Source organism: Eumetopias jubatus, unplaced genomic scaffold, assembly GCF_037043125.1.
Source record: "Eumetopias jubatus isolate StellerSeaLion01/CBP00866 unplaced genomic scaffold, mEumJub1_p1.0 scaffold_2, whole genome shotgun sequence".
NCBI classification, from domain to species: domain Eukaryota; kingdom Metazoa; phylum Chordata; class Mammalia; order Carnivora; family Otariidae; genus Eumetopias; species Eumetopias jubatus.
In genome coordinates, this window is record NW_028274808.1 from 126,078,906 (window position 1) to 126,092,636 (window position 13,731).

Below are 13,731 nucleotides of genomic sequence, written 5' to 3' on the forward strand. Positions count from 1 at the left end.
CAGAAACTGCCCCGGATCTCTTTTTCTGTCTCTATTTTAATTTGAAGAATGAACACATTTTTAGTGGATAAAATCTTTAAAAAAGGAAATCTCCTTAATGTTAACAGTCTTTCTTTTCATTTTTTAAAAAATTTGGACAGAAAATAAAAAGTCTTTTATTTTAATATTAAAAACTGTAATTTTCATGTTAGTCTGTAGAGCTTCTATAAACAGGCTTACCTCACTGATTTTCACTTTGCCTTTTGGTTTGATTGTTTCATAATGTTGTGGAAGCTTCTTTGCATTTTTGTTTTTATTTATTTATTGCTTCTTTGCATTCTTAAAGCTCAGAGATATTTAGGATGAAACATATTCTAATACATAATCAGAAGTACAATTTTGACCCTGAAGAGATGGTGAAATAATTTTATTGCATATTTAACAGTTTACTTTCTTTGGAATAAAATTTATACTTCTAAAATTTGAATGCCTTAATATTTTTTTACTTTATATTGCAAAGTTTCACAATTGTACAAAATTGCTAAGTAATAGTGTGGCGAATGCATATATTTTCACGTGTACGTCTCTTTCAATGAAGACCTTACAGAATTGGCTTGAAAGATAAAATGTTAGCTTTTACTGTATTTGCCTTCTTGCAGCATCTATATTTGATTAATTCCTACATTTTATCAAGCAGTAGTGTGCAGAATGATAACATTATAACACTGTTTCGAACCTACTGTGAACAAGGAACTATTCTAAGTGCTCTGCACTTCATGTTAAGGCATGAAATCTTTTCAGCAAAACTAAGGAGTGTCCTATTTTTATTTCTACTTCATGGATGAGGAAAATGGAACACAGAGACATTGAGTAACTTGCCTAGGGTAGCAGAGCTGACAAACGATGGATATGAAAGCTGTTCTTGATGATGACACTAAATCTATTTTCTCAGTATAAAGTACTCTAAAAATATTTAAAGGTCATGCTCTCTCATATTACTGTATTTTCTCTTTGTGCAAGAACCTAGTGTAAAAATACTGCCTTTAAATCATTTTATGAAAAATATTTCAATTGTGTTAATGGTTAAACAACATTTTTTGAAAGCTAATCTAAAAAGCAACCATTATGTATATCTCCCCCACCCCAAGAAATCATATACCATGTGCTCAAAATAAATGACTTGTAAATGAACTTCTAGAAATGAATTTTTGTAAATTGAGGACTTTTTTTTTACCTGATTTTCTATTTTAGGTTCTAAATAATGACTTCAGATAATTATATTGAATTATTCATGCTCATTTTATTGTAGTGTGTTCTAAAAAGTAATTAAGAGAAACTGTTGGGGCACCTGGGTGGCTCAGTCGGTTAAGCATCTGCCTTCGGCTCAGGTCATGATCCAGGGTCCTGGGATCGAGCCCTACGTCAGGCTCCCTGCTCGGCGGGAAGCCTGCTTCTCCCTCTCCCACTCCCCCTGCTTGTGTTCCCTCTCTCGCTGTCTCTGTGTCAAATAAATAAATAAAATCTTTAAAAAAAAAAGAGAGAGAAACTGTTGCTAATATTTTAGCTATATACAGAGAAACCCTCCAGTTTTTTTCTATTTGTTAAAATGTTCAGAATTTTCTAAAATTCTCTAGAGGTTCAGATGCTTCTGAAACTCATACTCTATCAATTTTAGAGAGTCTGTGGATATTTGAGTCTTATGTAAAAATTGGCCTCCCAAACAACACTTAAACAGAGCTTGTGGGAATTATTTTTCAAACATAGTACAACGTGTCCCATGTTATTCTAATGGAGATAGAAGAAAGTGGGGCCATGTAGGATATTTTACTATAATTTCAGTCTCTGTTTTAAAGAAAGAAAAGATGTGACATCAAAAATATCGTAAAATGTACTGTTTTGGTGCTGAATTGGAAAATGGATTTTGACAATGTTGGATGTCACTGGCTAAGTTCCTAAGTTCCTAAAAATCATTTCTATGGTTATTTACTGAAAATTTGAATTATAAAAAACTTTTGGTCATCTATCTAGCATTTGTATTTGTTGACTTGGACTTTTGCCAGCATACTAGTTCTCCATGGTTAAGCTCTTACTTTGGGATGGGATGAATACGAAGAAGAGGAAGATTGTGAAGGGAAGAAAAGTTATTTCTCTATTCTCCGAAGATGCAGATACAGAATAATAAAAAAGATGATTTGTTCTCCATCATGTGGGCAAGGAATGGTGCAAATCAGACTCGAGGGGGTAAGCCTGTTCCTACCGAGAGCCACCACACGAGGGCGTTGGCGCTGATCCTCTTTCAACAAGAGAACGGTGAGAAAACAAGCTTTAGATTTCCCTTTTGTATATGGTGCACTAAGATAGTGAAATTGACTTAAATGAGGAAGTAAATATTTTCCTATATGAATATTTTTCGACAGAATTAAGTTGTGATATATATATATATATTTTTAATATCCAATAGGAAGCCACTAGATTAATTATCCTTGAATGTACCTACCTAGATTGTAAAATTTTGCTGCTCAGAACATCCATTGCCTATTGAGTACCTTTCCATCTTCTTATGAGGCTTTTCTCTTCTTATCTTGAGACTTCAATTCTGAATGTTCTGGCTAAACCTAGCTTCTACCTTTCCAGTGTGTTGTTGAATATATCTACCTGGATATTACCTTCATTTCAAATATGTTATTGAGAGAGGGAGAGAGAGAGAGAGTGCTACCACAGGAGCAGGAGGGGAGGGGCAGAGGGAGACGGAGAGAGAGAATCTTAAGCAGGTTCCATGATCCTGAGATCATGACCTGATCCATACTCAAGAGTTGGAGGCTTAACTGACTGAGCCACCCAAGAGCCCCTCAAATGTGATAATTTTTAATTTTTTAATTTTTAAAATTTTAAAAACCAAATATCATCTTCTACTCCACCTAAAAACTAATTTCCCTGAGTTTACTGTTTCTTCGAATATCCAACCTCAAATCTCTGTCATGACGTTTGAGTGTTCCTTCTCTTTCTGCAGCTAAGCCAGCATTAGTAAATATGTGGGTATATTTCTCATTTTAACTTGACCTCACCATAATGAAGCTTGTTAATCTCATGATATGATTGGTCATTCTACAAGGAATAACTCAATAACTGACCATCGTTTGAATCCTCCACTTGCTGCTGTACTCTCAACGGTGACCTCACTACCTGTACCTTCCTGTTGCGTTTAACTGGGCTCAAGACTCTCCTGGTTTGGAAACAGACCCCCTTCTTGGATTCCCTTCTGTCCATTTTCTCCCTCTTTCATCACCACGTTCCTTGGAAGAGCAGTGTATAAGCCTTTCCACGTATTCCTCCACCAGCTACAGTTTGGCTTCCTTGTCTGCCATTCTCCTCCACACTGTTCTCGACAAGATCTGGAAGACCTTCCTGCTGCTAGTTGTAATGGGTACTTTTCCTTCTGGGAGTGCAGTTGACAACACTGACCACTCTCTATCGAAATACTCTTCCCTTGACTTCGGAGACTACTCACTCCTCAAGTTTTCTTCCTCATTCTGTTTTAGCCAGAATGCTCTTCTGTCCTGTGATCAAGTGTTGACCTTTCTCAGGGTTCTGTGTCCAGATCTCATTTCTGCTAAATAGACCTCTTATTCCTTGGATGATTTTATTAACTCTCATGGTTTCACTTACACTAAAAGCTTCAGAAAAGGTCCCAAACCCAGACCCAGACCCCATTCCCACCAAAGCTGCCCCTAGAATCTTCCCACCCCTTACTTCCTCTGTGCTACTACAGGTAACGAGGACTTGATGCCACACAAGCTTCCTAACTGGTCTACCTTTCTCAGATCTTGTCCTATTCCCAAAGCTTTCTCCTAGGGCAGCTCGAATGATTCTTTAAAATAAGAATATGGGCAGGTGACTACTTCACTCTATACTCTTCACTGACTACCTAGTGATGCCTGGAACTTGATTCCTAAAAAATACAAATTCTTTAATGTGGCTTATGGAGGATTTTGAGGACTGCTTTTTACCTCTTCTTTTTATTCTCTTGATAGTCTCTGTTCCCTCTAAGTTCTGACTTGGTGTGACTTTTTTCAGTTCCTGGAACAAATCTTGCCCTCTGGCTTCAGGTCTTTGCATACGCTGCTCATCCCTCTTTCTTTTGCCTGGCTGACTCTCAATTATACCTCAGCTTGGAATCCTGGCTAGCGAGCTTTTCCTTTCCCTGCACTAGGTTGCAAATCACTTTGCATTTACATTACTATAGCACTTATCACAATTTATTGTCATTGCCTGTTAAATTGTCTGCCTTCCCCAGGAGACTGTAAACACTACCATATTACTAATATTCACAGCTGTTCAAAAATGGAATAGACTATAAAAGAGACTGCACTCAAACATTAGGTAAGTGGTTGGATTTGATTTTTATAGTTTTGTCATCTTACGTTCTTACTGCTCTTCATGGGCCATATGTTCCCACCAAATTATTTGATTTTTCTCAAATATGCTTTGTGCTCTCCTCCTCTGTGAGTTAGACCATATCTTGCTCTTTGCCTAAAAATGTTTTTTCCCCTATTCTTTATCTTTGGAAATTATACTCCTTGTTAAATCTAGTTCTTACACCATCTTCTCCACAAAGACATTTTATCACCCCGGTGAAGAAAGGTCTTGCTTTTCTCTGAATTCTCAAAACACTATAGACTTTTTAAAGTACTTATTATGTATCATTTATAATCACTGTATTTTGGGGCGCCTTGGTGGCTCAGTTGGTTAAGCGTCTGCCTTCGGCTCAGGTCACGATCCCAGGGTCCTGGGATGGAGCCCCGCATTGGGCTCCTGGCTCAGCGGGGAGCCTGCTTCTCCCTCTGCCTCTGCAGGTTGCTCCCTTGCTCGTGCTCGCTCTCTCTGTCAAATATATAACTAAAAATCTTAAAAAAAATAAAATCACTGTATTTCAATAAAAGGATACCTGGAAGAGTACCATCTCTCCCTTCAATTCCTATACTATGTTGTAGCACTTTTTTGCTTTGCCTTACATTGTAGTTATGCATATGCAGGACATCTCTTCCATAATAGCTTTGAGATCTTGCATGTTTATGTTTCTATGTTCTGCAATGCCTAGCATCTTGGCATGTGGAGATATATGTGTGTATATATATATATATATATATATATGTATGATGGACTCTCAAAATGTAATTGTTGAATGCATCAACCAACTGGCTCTCACCTTATCTTCTATCTGTTTCCATAGGACCTTCTCTTTCAAGCCAAATAGTCTTATTCCTGGCTCCAAACTTGTCCATTATATTTTCCCATTTCCTCTTTGCACATAGCTGTTATAGTGCACATTCATATTTCTCATTGTCAAAATCCTACCTCCTTGGCTTAAATATTGCTTTCTGTGAAGGCTGCCTTAGTACTTCCTGCCAGAAGGGATTCTTGGCTAAGGTGCTTCGTCGTTGGTTGGCGGACCACAGAAATACCATGGGAAAAAAAATGAAATCATGGAGTGACCTGACTTGAGAAGTAATGTAGTAAGATCACCCAGTAAGATGTTTGAAGGGAAGCTTGTAATGTTTTCCCACAGAGGCTAGCATGTGTTTAAACTTGTCTGGTAGCAGTAAGGCTGGAAAAAAGGGGGTCAGGTAGGAGAGTGTTATGTGAGGTGACTCAATAGGGCTTTGTTTTTCCAACGGATCCGTTAGAGGGATGCTAAGAAAGTGGGGAAGAAGACGGAAAGATCGCTGACATCACCAGCAGAGATAAAAACCACAGGAGGACCAGCAGGTTTGCTGGTCTTCGAGCAGTATCTGCAGCAGATGTTAATCTGGCAGAGTATCAGAATCTGTTTATGTTCTCTAAGCGATTATGACGCATGCATCATTTAGATTCATCTTTTATGAATATTTTATTTACCACTTGTAGTTTTTGTATCAAAAATATAGTCAGCTGGTGAGGACCAGCTGATCTTTGTGGATCCCCATAGTTTTGAAAGCCTCTCGCAACAATGGAAGGCTATAAAAGGGCCTTTTACCCTCCATCTCTCTTTGATGTCAGGAGCAGCCTGTTGGGATGGAAAGGGCATGAGTTTCTGAGGGAGAGATATGTGGGTTTGAATTCCGTTTTGGTCACTTACTATTTGGATGACCTTGGCCAAATGACTTAACTTTCTAGAGACTTAGGTTTTGTTTTGTTTTTAAACTGTTCGATTAGTATCAGTGATAGCAAATTTACAGAGATGTTATGAGAATCAAGTGAAACATGTAGGTAGTACCTAGCACTGTGCCTGGCATATGGTCAACATGCCCTCCCTCCCCATGGTTGTTATATTTAGAAGAACATAAATCTCGGCTTGTTAAGGGCAAGAATTAAAGCAGAAATTGGCAACTTACATCTTCAGATGAGAAAGGATTAAAGTCCCTACACTTGAAATAATTCTAGCTGAGGGTATATGCCATATATTTTATGAAGTGCAATTCAGAAACGTGTGACTCTGCAAACTACCTTGAAATTCTTATCTTGTGCAGATATTCAATACAACATGTGTATACAATTTGTGTGCTATCTCTTTTATAGGAAAAGAAAGATTAGTTCTGTGTATGTGTGTGTGACTCATGGTTTATATTTTAAAAGTGAGATTCTGGGGCAAGAAGTGAATTGCAAGTGATTGTATTCTCAAACAATTTGAAAAGCAGGTTTTATCAAAATTATTCTCAATTCATAAAGGTGCATACTACCTATTTCTTGTTTTCTATTTGATATATGACATTTCCCCCTTAGAACTGGGAAATCATCTTTGACCTTTTAAAAGTGAACCATTATCATCACCTCAGTGTTGAGAGACAGTTAAAGCTGACAGACAACATCTAGAACAAAATCCAAGTAGCCTTTTTGATGGCCTGCTTGGTGAGATCTAACCTCTTTAACTCTCAGAGGATAAGATTGGTGATGATGAGTATTTCAGACCAACCTTTTGATTCTCATATAGTACTCTTAACTGTGTTAGTGGATGCTTTCTGAACTCTCGAGCGGACATAGACTCAGAACTAAAAGCACACAGCAATTACAGGAACCAAACACGTTAGTTCCACAGGTTTTTGGTTTGACTTACAGCCCCAAGTATACTGGTTTTCACATAGCAGGTGTTTGTAACAATCGGGCTAATTTTAATTTGTTCCTTTTATAAGACAAGTCTGTGTTTAAAAAAATTTTTTTTTTCGTTTTCTATTCAGTATGTCTGCTCTGTGGTCATTTTAGTAAAGCCTACTGCAAGGGGACTCTGCTCTAGCTCATTGTCTCCTTTAAGGACTTTGGAGATATTGGGTGTATTTCAAGCCCAGTTATGCGATCTGAGTCACTATCACCATATCACAGGACAGTTTGGTCAATTCTGAGTATTCACTGTGTGGGAAACGGGATAAATCTCACGTGAGAAAAAGGAATGAGGCTTGTTCTGCAGCATTTCAAAGAACCAGTAGGGGGCAACTTTCAACACAATACGAAGACCAGCTGTAAGGAAGAATAATCAAACGGACAATTAAAATTGTTGAAAGTGCTAGTGGACTGCCTTAGAACACGTCGGAGTTGAGGTTGTGGTCCTCTGTCAGGACGTGCTATTCGGAGGTGAGGGAAATCAGAACCGGAAGTGAGATATATGAAGAGATCAAAACAGCTGGTCTGACTGAGGCCCAGTGAGCCTTACCTCCGCTGAGCAGCACCCCCATAAGCCCCAAGGAAAACCCTCTGGAATCTGGGGAGCGCAGTTTAAAAGTCATGGACTCTGGATAACACCTACCCCCCATGCGTTCCGAATCCCTCATGTAGACTCCTAATGACGGAAAATAAACAATTCTCAATTCTATGATTTCTTCTCCTTAACCCCCAATTTAAGAAAAAAAAAAAATAAAACAACATAATCTTCTGACTTTAGCACTTTTTGGTAAGATTATTTCTACTTTTCTAGCATCTGAATTTGAAAAATCAGTCATATTTGGTTTCTTTTTCTCTTTTACAGTCTGCATTCAGTTAATCTTCAGGTTCTCTCTATTCTCCCTTCAAAACGCATCTACTATCTGTATCTTTTTTTCCTTTTTGGGCTATTGCAGAAGTTCAGATCATGCCTGAATTATTGCACAAGCCTTTCATTTGGCCTCTTTTCCACTGCATTCTATGAGTTACTACCAGCTGGATCTTTCTAAACCACCCCTTTAAGAGCATGTTTCTCCTTTGGTAAAAATCTTCAGTGGCTCCCCCTTGCCCACGCTGGAGGTCTCCATACATCTCATGCTTGTGAGCCTCTGTGAAGAGTAACCCGGCTTCAGTCTCTCTCTGATGGTTCGAGGGCTGAAATTCAAATGGAGGCATGGCCAGCGATTGGCACTCCACGCCACTCTCCCATAACACTCAAAATGGTGGCAAATATTTAGGCCCAAGGAAGGGTGGGAAAGTGGCAGCACTTCGGATCCCAAGTTTGATTTACATCTGGCTTTATAATTAATCTGCTGGATCTAGTAACAGGCATTCCACTTTGTTCAAACCACTCCGATGGTTTCTAGGCTCTTACAGCATCCTATAAAGCCTTATAAGTTGGGCCTTGTGTTACCTTCCTGAGCTCAATCTCTCACCCCTCACTGTGGTCTGGCCACATGGATCTTCTTCCTGTTCTTCAAACATGCCCGGCACACTCCCGCCTCAGAGTCCTGGTACTAGCTGTTTTCAAAGTCTGGAATGTTCTCTCCTCAGAAAGCGACAGGGCTAACTCCCTCCCTCTTTTGAAGACTTCAGTCAAATGTCAACTGATCAGTGAGGCCGCTCATGGGCACCTTATTTAAAATAGGAAATGCCTACTCTTACTCTAGGCTTCCCACTCCTTTTTGTTTTTCTCTATAGCACTTATCAGCTAATCCATTATATACCTCACTTATTTATCCCGTTTACTGTCTGTCTCCTCCAACTGATTGTAAACTCCGTGAGGGCAGGGAGTCTTGTTTACAGTGTGTCCCCAGCAACTAGAATAGTGTTTTGCACACAGCAAGAGCTCAGTGAACATCTGTTGACTCCATGAATGAAGGAATGAATAGATGAACAGTGTATAGTGCAATCTCTTGAGCCCAGCCTACAGGCTTTCCACAGTCTCACCTGGGCTTTACTATCTGCCACTTCCTGACATGAAACCTATATTCCAGACAACGTGGGCTATTGATCCTTCGAACATTCTTTCCCATCTTTGTGCCTTGCTTGCACTTGGAAGCCCTTTTGCATTCCCCCAACCTTTCCATAGTCTCTGTGATTAGGCTAAATTTCCTCTTATTCTGGGAAATCATCCCATGGTAGGCTGCCTTCTTCTTCTCTTCTCATAGAATATTTACTCTATCAACTAACTTGATAATGGAATACATTCTGCATCATGATATAATTTATATTCTTGCCTTCTGATGTTATTTAAACTATGACTTTGTATTTAACTTTTCAAAAGTTTCTATTTTGTTTCTCCAACTTCAGAAGCTTTCTGAGGAAAGGCCAGGTGTAAATGACTAGAAATGCTCATGGACAGAATTCCAGACCAGGGGCTTACCTCCCCACCATGAGACATGATAGAGTCAATACCTCAACACCCTTGGACCCCTGTTGGCTCAGGAGTGTGCCTTGGCATACCAGTTAGGATATCTCTGTCCTACGGTGCCTTGCTCATAGTAGGTGCTCGAAAACTGCTAGTCAATGGACTGATTGATCTTGTGTGATTGTTTTATTCTTAATAATCGCTCTTCAGTGTTACTAAGGTTTATGTATATGTACTAATACTAGTTGTTTTTTTTTTAAAAAGAGACACATAATCATGATTGTGGAGTAAGAATTAAAAACATCATTTAATAATGATGAAAAAGAATTAATTAAAATATATTAATTGTTGGCGATTGAACTATTTTGTAGGACTTACCATGTTAATTGGACACATCAAAAAATGGAGGTTACACACATGAGGAGTGATTTTATATACTTGTTGCTCAGTTTATGAAGAGTTTTACTATGATAGTTCCATGGGGAAATCTGAGTGAGTGAACAATAAATTTTAAATGCTTAGTCATGCAGAAGTGAGGCTGGAAGTCCCCATTACATGTATATCTTGCTACACTGCTTAGTTATTTTTTATTTTTATTTTTAATATGTTCATTTGTAAGTAAGTACAGTAGGAAGTACTATACTCATTAAAAAAGATCGTATGTGAATGAGAGTTCTGCATTTGGTATCTAATGTCAATTATGTCGATTAGATATATGACATGGCTATAACCCATGTAGCAACTAATGTCCAGAGCTCTCCTTAACATTCCTTATGGAAGTACTTGAACATATTAGGCATTCAATAACTTCCTAGAATAATAAAGTCAAATTAAATGAGCTGGATATGTGATGCCTCTATTTTCAACTTATTTTTAGTGTGTGTGTGGTTTTTTTAAATATATCTTATAGCTACCTTTTATAAACAGGTATTAATAGAGGCCTAGCATTAATTTGAAAGTCAACTTTAATGTAATTTTGGAGAGGAATTAAACATTACATCATAAGTGTGAAGTAGATAGAGGTGCCCCTTGCTCTAGGAAGTGGCTGATCCTGAAAAGTCTTATATCACTTAAATTTTTGCAAATTGAATCTTATTACACATTAGAGGAACTAATTCTCAAAGGCCCCCATCATGAATCTTTTGTGTAGTGAATAAACAAATTGTTTTTTGTTTTTTAATAGTGATGTCCAATTTTTAAGAATGAAAAATAGCCACAGGTGTCTGCTACTTAATTCCTAAAAATTTTCAGTGGCACCAATTTAAAAATTAGACACAACATTTTTAAAAACCAAAGTGTGCCTCTTACTCACATTTCAAATCTTCTGGCAGGTAAAGTATTCATTAAAAGCACTGTTTCTCATCCCTGTCTAGCTCTGATGTTGTATCATTTTTTGATTTTGTGATATGTTTCTCCTTCTGAAACAGCTGTTATGAAAGCTTCATTAGTTTTTAATTAAGGAGAATTAATGTCATCCTGAAAATGGTTTGAATTTTCCATTTCATCACAGGTTGTTTGAGACTTTTGAAACATTCTGCCAGTTCTGAGGTGGGAACCAATAGTCTTCCCCAAAGGGAAACCAGGCCTCCATTCCTCCCAAAGGCCAGACAGCCAGGCCTACAGCATGACACAGGTAATGACGTGTCTAAAACGCACAGTTTTTTTCTCCCTCCCACTCTGAGGAAACTCTAGGAAATGTGCAAAATTAGTCAAGAGGTGACACTTGGTCCTATCTTGTGTGTAATAACAAGTATAGGAAAGCTTTTAGATAATGAAAATGTATTACTGAAATTTGAACGATTTTTGCTTTATTACAAGATTACATGGGAATAAAACAAATGAGAATGATTGAAACAAGGGAAATTTGGGAAATTCAGGTGAGAAAACAAGCGACTTCTCCTTTAGTCTGTTCCTAACCCCATGGGAGGGTGAATCTTTATGTGGTGTAATTGTTCTGTGCCTCTGTGGAGCTCTACACATGGAGCAAAACCAGGAGGTTTCTACTCTTCTGGAATTGTGTGTGGGTTGGAGGCTGTTGTCCTGATTTGGCTTCCTGTAAAACTCTGCTATATATTCCTCAGGCTCATAGGTCACACTGTATCTTAGATGACAGGAAAGGTGGCTAGGGATCTTAGTTGCAATATAAATGAAAGTTGATAAATGTTGAAAAGTAGCCTGAAAAGGATTCACTGTGTAATCCCTGTGAAGCAAATTTAAACACTGAGGAGCTCTATCACAAGTGATTAGACCTGCAGGGACAGAAAATGAGTTACTGTGGTCTGTATCATCCTGACATGGACATCTGAGGGTAGGAGTCAGTCTCTGATTGGTATGCAGGTATTGATAAGGAGGAGGGGCTAGTTAATAGTTTGCCTGTAGCTTATGGGAATTTTCACATTTCTGAAAAGTTGACCTCATGGTCTGGCATCTTGGGAAATCTCCAAGTCTTCTTTGTGGAGGTGATCTGAATCTAAGCAGATAGATTCTATTAGCCCACGAGAACTGCCAGGATGGCTTGCCCCAGTGAGTTGGAATGGCCAAGGCCAAAGAGGACTGCACTGGCTTGGAGAGACTCATTCTGCTTCCTCAGAAAGTCTGTAAGGTGGTCTCTGTATCTTGCATGTGATGTGGGACAAAGAAAGAACTGGGCATTAGAACACATCCAGACCCATTTTTAAACATACATATTCATCTATGCTGTGTGTAATTGCTTAGCACAGTGGCTTTCACAAAATAGGTTTTGAGCGAACACTAATAGAATAAAATAATAAATAAATAAACAAATAATAGAATTAAGTCTATCAAATATAACAAACTTTATTTCCTGATTTTTCAATGCTAGGTAAGTCGTTTCTGCCCAGGGGAGCTCATATGCTACTTCATGAGAGGGTATTTACTACAATTTGTTGAAATGATAACTATGGCCATACTTGTTAGCCTTTTATTAATATCTGATCACAAAGATTGGAAATAGGATTTGTTTTTAGAAATAAAACATTCTAGAAGGAAGTCAATTTTTAGTGACACCATTACATTTTTCAGTTATCATGAGATGTACATGTAAGCATAAAACCTGTGTTTACCAGTACAGAAATTCTTAGTTCTGCCTCACTTACTATACTCAATAGGCCTGAACGTGTTTCTCCACTCCAAATTTCTGATTATAAAATACTAATAATCTGTTATCCAATCGTGTGGCTTGGAAAGGTATTGTGGATCTTCTCATCTTTTTAATTGATGAAGCAAAGTACCATTCAGCAAAGTCTACTTTTTAAAGTATTTATTCGGTTGACAAGCAATCCCAAATTAAAAGAGATGAAAAATAACATAATTATGAAAACAACAAATTGCCTGTATGTAGCTTGATATGTATGAGGGAAGAAAGGAGGTCTTATAATCTTCTAATGTATGACTGAGCCAAAACCTGTGCCTAAGTTCTGACATGGTTGAAAGTGACAACCAGTTCTCTTAATGATTCACCGAAGGAAAGATTTCAACATCTGAGTGGAATAAAATTATACGGATATAAGGTATTTGTCTGGTTTTGAAATAGCAAGGTTGGTGTAAGAGGTGCGAACCAAGCAGACAATGGGTTAAAGGAAGTAGCCCTAGAGAGAAGCAGGATCTGGCCTGAGGTCTGCCTCACCCTCTGACCTTGGGGAAGTAGCCTGAGGTGTTCACCTTCCCATCTGTGAAAGGAGCGGTTGATTCAGGTGCTCTAGTTGGCCGCAGACAGGAGGGAAGGTTCCTAGAGATTTGCAGCCTAGGCTTGGGGAGAGGACCTGGTGGAGGCATTGTCCCTGAGCCGTCCCTGCATTTAAACCCATGAGGACCTGTGGATATGACTGAAGCATGGCAGAGTTAAATAATAATAATTAAAAAGGACCCAGTTTTAAGTGTTATGTTAGATTGTCAAACATCTGGGCAAGTCACAGCTTCTTAGCATCTTATATTCCCTTATTTGCAAAACCAGAGAGAAAGTCTAGATCTGTATAGTTCATCATAGTTCCAACATTTAAAAAAAATCACTTTTAATAGAATTTTAGAGCAGCAAAGATTTTAATCTAATTAAATATGTTTTCAGATATATATTCACTGAGTGAGTTAAATGCTAGACAAAAATATTGTTGTTCAAATGAGGAAAGTAACACTGTATTAGAAATAATCTTGAAGTCAATTAATTTTCAAATTAATAGATTCAACATGATGAGTAT